Below are 10,521 nucleotides of genomic sequence, written 5' to 3' on the forward strand. Positions count from 1 at the left end.
AGGTATGGTCTAGTTTCATTCTTCTGCATATGAGTGTCTAGTTTCCCAGCACCATTTATCAAAGAGACAGTTTTTTTCTCCAATGTATGTTCTTGGTGCCTTTGTTGAAAATCATTTGGCTGTAAATAAGTGGGTTGATTTGTGAGTTCTCTATTTTGTTCCATTGGTCCATGTGTCTGTTTTTATGCCAGTACCATGCTGTTTTGGTTACTACAGCTTTGTAGTATAGTTCATAGTCAGGTTGGATTATGCTTCTGGCTTTATTTATTTATTTTTTCTAGAATTGCTTTGGCTATTTGTGGTCTATAAACAAAGGGGATTAAATCAAACTATAAAGCTTCTTCACAGCAAGAGAAACAGTTAACAGAGTGAAATGACAACCTATGGAGTGAGAGAAAATAGTTTCAAACTATGCACCCAACAAAGGATTAATATTAAGAATATACAAGTAACTCAAACAATGTAACAATAAAACAAACAAACAAACAAATAACCTCATTAAAAAATGGGCAAAGGAGCTGAATAGGTAATTTTCAAAGGAGTATATACAAATGGCCAACAGACACATGAAAAAAATGCTCAACATCACTTGGCATCAGGGAAATGCAAATCATAACCACACTGAGATATCATCTCACCCCAGTTAGACTGGCCATTATCAAAAAGACAGAGAAAAACAAATACTGGTGAGGATGCAGAGAAAGGAGAGCCTTCCTACACTGTTGATGGAACTGTAAATTGGCACAGCCATTATGGAAGATGTTATGGAGGTTCCTCAGAAAACTACAGGTAGAACTGCCATAAGATCCAGCAATCCCACTGCTGGATACCCACCCAAAGGAGTGGAAATCATCAGGTCAAAGGGATACCTGGACGTGGATGTTTATCACAATTCTCTTTACAATAGCCAAGAGTTGGAAACAACCTAAATGTCCATTACTAGGTTATTGGAGAAGGAAAATGTGGTATATATTCAAAATGAAATACCACTCTGCCATAATAAAGAATGAAATACTGTCATTCACAGCAACATGGATGAACTTAGAGAAAATCATGTTAAGTGAAATGAGGCAGGTGCAGAAAGAAAAATACCACATGTCCTCACTCATAAGTGGCAGCTAAAAAAATAAAAATAAACAAATAAATAAAAAATGACAGAAAGGTAAAACAATCACAATAATACATTTACATTTCAAAAGGAGCGAACAGAACTGAGGTTACCAGAGGTGGGAAAGGGGTGGGGAGTAAGGAAGGAATTGATAAAGGGCCATGAAAAGTGATTACATTGTTTACTGTTGAATATGCTAATTATCCAGATTTGGTCATCACATATTGCACACAGGTAGAGATATTCAAATCTGTATCCCACAGGTATGTACAATCAGCTATGTTTCAGCAAAAAAAAAAAAAAAAAAAAAAAAAAAAAAAAAAAAATTCGAAGTAAATCATGTATCAAAGAGAAAGTTTCAAAAGGAATCTTAAAAATACTTCAAGCAGAATAGAAATAAATATACAACAAAAATTTGTGGTACACAGTTATAGCAGTACTGAACAGAAAATTTATAGTGCGAAATGCATATATTATAAAAAAAGAGAGTGTGGTACTATAACCAAGGTTAAGGGTTCAGATCCCCATACTGGGCAGCTGCAAAAAAAAAAAAAAAGAGAAGAAGAAAGAAAAAGAAATTGAAAGGGCATGAGGCTGCCTTGAGAAGGAGAATGTGACAGAATTGGTGCTGACCTCAGAGTAGTTTACGTGACTTCCACCTTACTTCTCCCAGTCTTTGGATGTTGTCCCTTGGACCCAGCCACAGTGTCAGAAGGTCCAGGACATGTATCAAGGCTTGTTGCAGGAGTCTGATGGACAGCCTCACCTAAGGTCTCAGCCCACAACCTGCATCAACTGCCAGACACGTGAGTGAGCAAGCCTTCAGCTGTCCAGTGTCCAGCCTTTGACTCTTACAGGTGAGGCCCCAGGTGTGAAAGAGCAGAGGCAAGACATCCCTATGGTGCTCTGATTGAATTTACGACAACCTGATTTGTGACCATAATAAGTGGTTGCTCTAGCTACTAAGTTTTACAACCATAATAAATGGAACAACTAGTGAGATCTGCATTCTCAGTGTCATATTATGGTGTCACAATAATGAATGTCACCAGTTTCATATACTATTTTATGCAACTTCTCCCAGAATGTGTCAAGGATTGTGAGAATCCTCTTTTAAGGATTACAATTTCAAATATAAAATAGATGAAGCTATGTGGAGAAATACCTATATACTTAAGTTACTGTTCATATAACAAAATCTAGGAAGACAATTTAAATACTACTGTGTTTCATAAAATGATTGACTTATTATATTCTCTGAACAATAATTTCAGGCTTGCAATAACAGAACTAGTACTATGTGGAGGAAATTATTTCATAGCATTGTCTCACTGTGTACAAATACACACTGTCTTTGTTTTTCTTTTTTCCTGAGAATGGCAATTTCAATGAGTACTAACCATTTATTAAGAGCAAAGCTTTCCTATTGCTTACCATAGACTTAGGGCCCTAATACGAAACTGGAGGAAAGCAATTCCTTTGAGACATATTTTGTTGAGGCCCAACCCTTACAAAAAATTTCTTAGATTAAGTAAAATTCTGTTGGAATAATAAAAGGAAAATTATAAAGCTGATGCCAGAGGAAGGGTCTGGGGGGCCTGATAGCAGGCCTCAGCCCACCCCATCCTCTTACCAGGTTCTTGACTCCACCACAGGAAAGAATTCAAAAGCAGAGTCACAGTAGAAAGTGAGAACAGGTTTAATGTAACAGATAAGAAATACAGACTTTGCAGAGACAGGGCGGTCTAGCTTCAGAGTCTGAGCAGGGCCCACACTAAGTCTAATGCAAAAGTAGAAATATACACTTAAAGTTTAGTACAGAGTGCAGGCTGGCTGGAGAGACTGAGCAGCCTCCTGCTAAAAGTAAGCTGAAGACAAAAGTAAAGCGTATCTCAGCCAGCAAAATGCAGGTTGGTCCAGGAAAGTGAGCGACAACCCTGCCTTCTGCTGGGATTCAGCTTTTAGTTTCACTGTCCAAAGAATATTCAATTATAGGGGTCATTCCCAGTTATATAACATAGTCTTACACATGCTCAGTTGGTCTTTTTTTGGAGCATGTTTGTGGGTCAAACCCTATCACATGCACCAGACATATTCATGAATGGTCTGTGCTCTTTAGCACCTCTAGTGGAAGGTTATTCAAAGGAAACTCCCTTATACTGAGCATGCTCTGCTACCAGGGTTATCTAACCCTTTTCTAATGAGCATGTCTAGCCACTGGATCTTCATAAGCCAGCCCTCTCAGTTCTCAATTTCCCCAAGTTAGTGTGGAAAATAGGATAACTAGCAAAAGTAACTTTCCTGTGGGGAAGGGCCTAAATGAAGGGCCTGAAACCTTGGGGAATGGCTTGACACAGAGATGTGCCCCGTAATCTGAGCCCATGGAAACTGAATACCTCCTATCTCAGAGCCATAGCAATTTTCAGGTATGTCAAGTTATTGCGTTTTCGTTATATACAAAACATTGTTAAACAAGTAGGAAATGCACTAAGACATACATTTGTGATGTATGATGATGCAACTGAATTTCCAAGTTCAGTGACTATCAACAAGGTCATTATCATTATCATGTATGAACAGCAGTTTTGATTCTGTATCTATAATTTTTGTAATTCCACCTGCTGTAGTAGGACTACCTGACATATTTCAGGCATTGTTTTCCTTAGAAGTAATAATTCCAACAAAATGAAGCATTGATTAGCTATACTGATAGCAGCAAGAGCCGCAGACAATCTTCTTTGACAAAAAGAATGTCTTTCACCCAGTAAGCTAAATCTACCCTGGTTATGATTCACCTTCAGTAAGCTGCGGAGAAGAGAAAAGAGAAAATGCCTTGACAGCCATACCAGAAGCACATTCATTTCATGGGATTCTCCTAATTATTAAGTGATTTGTTACCATCTCCTATAAGCACATATTGAAAGATGTATAGGACAGATGACAGTGTAAGTAAAAAAGCAGCCTGTGTGTCTCTGCTTGCAACTCTGATTAGTTCCCAGGGGCAGTCCACTAAAAATGCAGATATTTGTTTCTCCATCCTCACGTGACATAAAGGTACAAATATAAGTGCTGTGCTCAGAGAAAAAGATGCCTAAAGAGCAGCTGCAGGCAATACATTCTGAAAAGCAGCATTATTTTAAAGCTGTCAGGCAGGACAAAATTTAAGGTAAAAATTTCAAACAGATAAAAACACAATTTCCTCTTCTGTCAGAAGAGGCATGAGCAACATTCTGTTTTATGATGTTAAATGAAAAGTACATAATGAAAGAGACTCCAAATTAATGATATTTATTAGGATATCTACATTCTTTACCAAGGAAGACATCCCTTAAACCTACCTACCTATCTATCAATCATCATCATCCATTTATCTATTCCATGAATATCACGAAGCTACATTTGAAGTGGTTTGAAGTAAAATAATTCATCCCTAATAAGAGACCAAAAGATAGAAAATAAAGGGAGTGAATCATATCAAGAAGCAGCCTTGCTGAAGAACACCTACAATAATAGCTGCCATAAAACCTTTCAAAAGCAAATTCGACTTCTGGACTTTAAGAAGCAAACTACTAACAACAAAAAGGAAAGAAAACAAAAGACAAATCAGTCATGTAATTTCCCAGAGAAGGTGTGTCTATACTGTGTAACCTACTGAAAGACAGCATTTACTACATTGGAGTTCAAAAAACCATATTTTTATTGCTCTGTTAGTTCAAAAGGAGTTTGAAATATATATTGGGAATACTTTGGTCAAAAAGGTTATAATAAAAAATAAGAGTTAATGAGTAAGCTCAACTTACTGTCAAAAGCAACTTAAATTTATCAACTGATTACATATCAGCAATGAATAAATATTGATTTCTTGTTCTATACATTTCCTAACCACGAGTAAATATTTCCAATAAACATGTATTTTCAAACTCTGACAGTTACAATATCACTAGAAAACTACTGAATATAATAAAGTCATGGACTTAAACAAAATTTTGCATGTTAAAACATATCTATCTATAGATATCTGTATATATCCATCTCTTTCTATATATATCATACATACACAGGCTATATTTATATATGTATATCTATCTATTAAATCTCTGAGGAAGTATGAATATCTATACAGACAGAAGTGCCTGAAATACAAATGTTATTTTAACTTTGCGATGAACATATTTCTTGGATATTAAATTTTCTTGTGCCAGAAACTAAAGTGAATAGTTGAAAGTCGTAGGAAAATATGTTTGAAATCAATGCGTTGAAGTTTAGATCTAAGTTTTGTGCTGATAAATGCTAGCAGAAAATAAAGCATTCATGTTATTGCAGATAAACCCATTTCCCAGAATCATGAGTGTATTTATGTCACGCATAAATTGCAAAACCGCTTTTTCTGAAATCCTATGTAGTGAGACTTAGAAGCTAATATAGAAATACCAAGGCTGTTGTACATGCATTGCAATTTCCTCAAGAAAAACATAATACCCAGATTTTATCACATAAATTACAGACTACTGATGAGAATTTCCAGGGTTTTTTTTTCCTCTTGAATCTTTTAGATATTATTGAGAATGTATTTGAATTCACAAGAGAGAGGTAAAAATTAGGGTTTAGTATGAGAAGAGTGCTGATTCTGTACCCCAATTTCTGCAGTATATTCATGCAAGATTAATACATTACAGAATCAGTTCAGAATGAGCTTGATAGTTTTTGGCTTCAGAAAGATCTTAGAAGAAATGATATTCGGAGGACCAAATGCATTTTGTAATTTATAGGCTATTAATGTGATACCATTATTTTACCCATCATATTGGCTAAGGATTCCAAACATAGCTCAAAAATTAAAAGGTGTGGGAAACAGACATTTTAATACACTGATCATGAGAGAATGAACTGTGAAAACCTTCCTCAATATTAAAAATGCTGATCAGGGTTTTTAGATCAGAATTCAAATTGAAAGTGTGTATTTGTAATCTACCCTTCCATAGCACTCTCCAAATATTAGCGTAAAAAATTGAAAAGCTATACTTTGATAACAACAAAGAGAATGATAGGGATGCCCATTTTCAGATGAGAAATTTTATCAGATAACTGGAAAATAGAGTCAGATAGAAGTGGTCTGACAGATGATGAAACCTGACCAGAGCAACCACCAGGAGTCTCAGACTCAAGACAATAAGTACCATGAAGGCTGGTCATGAAAGGCTTGGCTGCAAACAGGAGACTAACGTAGCAGTCTGTACATAAAAAGTCTCTCCACACTTCCCCTGTTTCTCACTGTCTCTCGCTCACACCCCCGGACACACACGCACACACATGAACTGTTCTCTGAAGAAATTGAGTGGAGCGTATGATGAGTACTGTGACTGCCAGCCTGGATGATGATATTCTAGGAGAAAACTCCACGTGTTCAAACATTTAGCTTCCCCACCCACACAGTAATGACCAGATACTTGCACACTTAGCCAGAAGCCATGTGTGCCAGGTCACACAGTCTGCCCACGTGAACAGAGGTCCCAGGCTGTTTCTCAGTCACCCCATTGTGTAGAGATGACCAAACCACCGAGGCTCACCCATCAATGGAAGAAAGTCCGGATCACAGAGAGAAACAAAGAGCTGGGCTAAGCAGAACGGTCATGGAAAGCCACTTTTTACAGGGGGTCTCATAGCTTGTGAGAGTGGTAGAAAGCTTTGCAGCCTCTCCAGAGTAACAGTCTGATACAAAAAATGGATAGTTGGGGAATTCAGAAGGACTCTTGGGTACCAGAAATATACTTCAATAAACAATTCAGATATTTGGAAGTTAATATGGTGGAAATCATCATAAACCCAAACAAATAGACAGGAATTGAAATTTTAAGATAACTGATGGGAAACATAAAGCAACCATGAAACAAATACCATTTTCTGCTAAGAGAAGTTACAAAAAGATAAAGGAGAAAAATAAAGTAGAGGAAATTATCAAATAATTAAAAAAGAGATTTTCTAGGAATTAAAGGGACACTAGTCTTCAAATTTAAATGTCCCACTGAGTTGAAAGCAGTTTGAATAAAAATAATTTACATGAGACACGTCATTATATTATTCCAGAACTCCCACAGTAAAAAAAGAAAAAAAAAAAAGATTCTAGAATTTTCCAAGAGAAAAAAAGTAGAAAACAGAAACAAAGGACTTAAATTTAGACCAACATCAGACTTCTCTTCAGCAACACTGTGGTCAGGATAAAATGGAGCAATACTTTCAGAGTTCTGAGGAAAGATTACATTCAGCCTAAAATCCAGTATTTAGCTAAACTACCAATCAAATGGTGAACACAGAACAAAGATATTTCAGACAAGTAAGAAATCAGAAAAATCACAAATTCTCTTTTATTGGTTAATTGCTTGTTAATATAGCAATACAATGGAGTAAATCAAGAAAGATAAAAACATGGGCTCCACAGAATCGTGGCTCTAACTCAGGAGAACAGTAAACATTAGTCACTGGTTAATACTAATTAAGCCTAGCAGGGAACAACCATTCCAGATTAGAGCAGAAAAGTAAAGGAATCTTAAAAGGATACCTCTAAAAGTTCCACACAAATAGGAAGAGTGTGAAGACCAGAGATCTGCAAACTCTGGCCCATTGGTGAAATTTGTCCCATCACCCGTTTCTGTAGATAAATGTTATAAACAATAAAACATTGAACTTTCAGAAGGAGAGAAAAGACCTATAGTTACTACAGTTGTGAAAGGAGTAGTGGGAGAGAGGTTAGGGAGCAATTGGGTGAGGGATACAAAGAATAATTATGATTTGTAATGAAGAACATGCTAATAATATTGCTTTGATCATCACATACTGTACACAAATACTGATAGTCAACTCTGTACTCCATAAATATGTATAATCAGCTATGTTTCAAATCAAAAAATAAATTTAAAAAAATGTTATATTGAGCCAAAAAAAAAATGTTATTGGAGCACAGCCACACGCATTCATTGAGATATTGTCTGTGGCTGCTTTTTAACGTTGCAGCAGAGTCGAGTAGTTGCAACAGAGACTGAATGGCTGGCAAAGACTAAAGTTAGTTACTCTCTGCCCTCATTACAGGAAAAGTTTGCCAACTCCCAATGTGAACAATTGAAGAATTTGAGGATAAAATAAAGTTATTGAGTTCAATAAAAAAGAGTGGCAGTTAGACACTCCAGGGGGAAAAAAAAAGCTGAATATGAAGCAACCAGTCAACTAGTCTGAGTAGGAAGCAGGACCGTAGAGAATATTCTCCGTGATAGATAGAATGCACAATAACCAGAAGCATTTATTATGGATATAATAAAGAAGATATATGTCATATTTTCTCAAGATAAAACACTGAAATGAAATCAGATATTACTGAAAAAAAAAGGAAAAGAATAAATAAACGATCCCAAGCCAACTGTCCAGTGAATTGAATGGCCCCCAAAGTCACTGAAGCTTAATCCCCACTGTAACTGTTGAGGGTGGAAAATCCTATGATGGTAAATGAAAGGCGGGACTTGAAGATGTGATTAGATTGTGAGGACTGTGCAGTAGTGAGTGGATTAATAACGGTGGTCATGGGCATGGTTCTACGGGCTTTAAAAGGAGAGCATGTGAGAGTCTCTCTTTCTCTCTCTCTGCTTTGGCTGTTGTGCAGTGTGATGCCCTGTGTCGCTGAAGCCACCACCCAGGAAGGCCTCCTCAGATGTGTTCCCTGGACTTTGAACTTCCCAGCCTCAGAAACTGTGAGCAATAAATTTCATTTTCTTACAAATAACCGAGTTCCAGCTATTTTGTTATAAGCAACAGAAATGGACTAATACAAACTGTTACTTGAAAGATACAGTTCATATAAAAAGCATACTAAAATTTCCATATTTTTTAGCATAAGGATGTAGAGTACATGAACATATGGGTTGTAATGTTAGGACCATAGAGGAGCTGTATGATCTTAGCTCATTACTTGCTTCTACATTAATTATTATTATATGTCATTATAAAATAAATGCCATTATTAGTTTATAACATTTAGAATCAACCCATAGAAAAAGCAGAAAAAAATGTATTATAGTTCTATAGTAGAATGTAAGTGTAAGCATATTCAGCAATATAAAATTCTGTTAAACAAAAGGCACAAGGTACTGAAAGTTCTGTACTATACTGCATGTGTTATGGCAAGAGGAAGAAGTTTTTAACATCTTTTCACAATGCCAGTAGTTTCCTCATCTGGCACAAAAGTGAAAATGATTTCTTTCATTGGACACCAGTATATTTGCCGTGACATCAGACAGTAACCTCTAGTACTTCAGGCAATGCACCTGCTTTGCCATATTATGCCCAAGGTACACACACACACACACACATGTGCATGCACGTGCTCTTGAGAGTAGTCTTTTTATTGATCTTTGCATTGCCTAAAATGCCTATATGGTACATTGCGTATCTGCACATAGTAAGCATTTTGTCTATATTTACTAAATTCGATTTTTACTTAAATAAGTAGTTTTTAAAACTCCAGATAACAGAACATGTTGCTGGACATTTACCCAGGCTGGATCTATAGAATAAACTTTATCTAAATTAAAATTAAGTATAATGTTGATGGGTGAGGAGCAGGGAGAAAGAGGGAGGAAAAGGAGGAATTGGTGAAGGGACAACTATATTGTATATTGATAGAATAATTTTAAAAATGTACATTTAAGATGGTAAACTAAAAATAAATAAAGGGCCAAATTCTGGAAAAAAAAAAAAAAAGAATGTTCTTTCCTAAGAATTGTGTACCCTATCCTTGGCAACCAACTTTGGATAGAAGCAGAAACAATAAGATGATTATAACCTGAGGATCAATGCAAGGCCACTCACAGCTACATTGACAGTCACGAATCAAACTATGACATTCAAGCATATTGTGAAAGCTGATGCTCTCTTCTAACCAACCTCTATTTAATAGCTTAGGAATTCATGTCAAAGATTATTTTATAGTTACTTTACTATAAAGGATATACTCTTCTATTAAAATTCTAATTGGAATTCAAACTAGTTAAACTGATTATTTCCCAGGCAATTTCAAAAGATAGTCTTGGCTTATTAATCTATTATTACTTTAGACCTGGGAAGTCCTTTTAGCCCACAGGTCCACCATCACTACCCACTCTTTCCTCTTATGTTCTAAAATTTCCTGTCGTCCAACCATCCCCCAAAATACTTTCCAAGTTTGGAGTCAGTGATTCGTGCATTTATCTAGTCATGATTTAGGACAACTTATTATACTGTGTTGCAAGTTGTGCCTCTACGAATATTGCTTTTGCCTCTGAGAAGCAGTAGATCAATGAAGCTTATAAAACAGTCCTACTTTATAGAGATTTGCTACTGATAGTAATAGTGACTTGGAGACTAATTACTTGAAGAGGTTAAAGTGGATC

This window comes from Galeopterus variegatus, unplaced genomic scaffold (genome assembly GCF_000696425.1).
Source record: "Galeopterus variegatus unplaced genomic scaffold, G_variegatus-3.0.2 Scaffold1719, whole genome shotgun sequence".
Classification (NCBI taxonomy): Eukaryota; Metazoa; Chordata; class Mammalia; order Dermoptera; family Cynocephalidae; genus Galeopterus; species Galeopterus variegatus.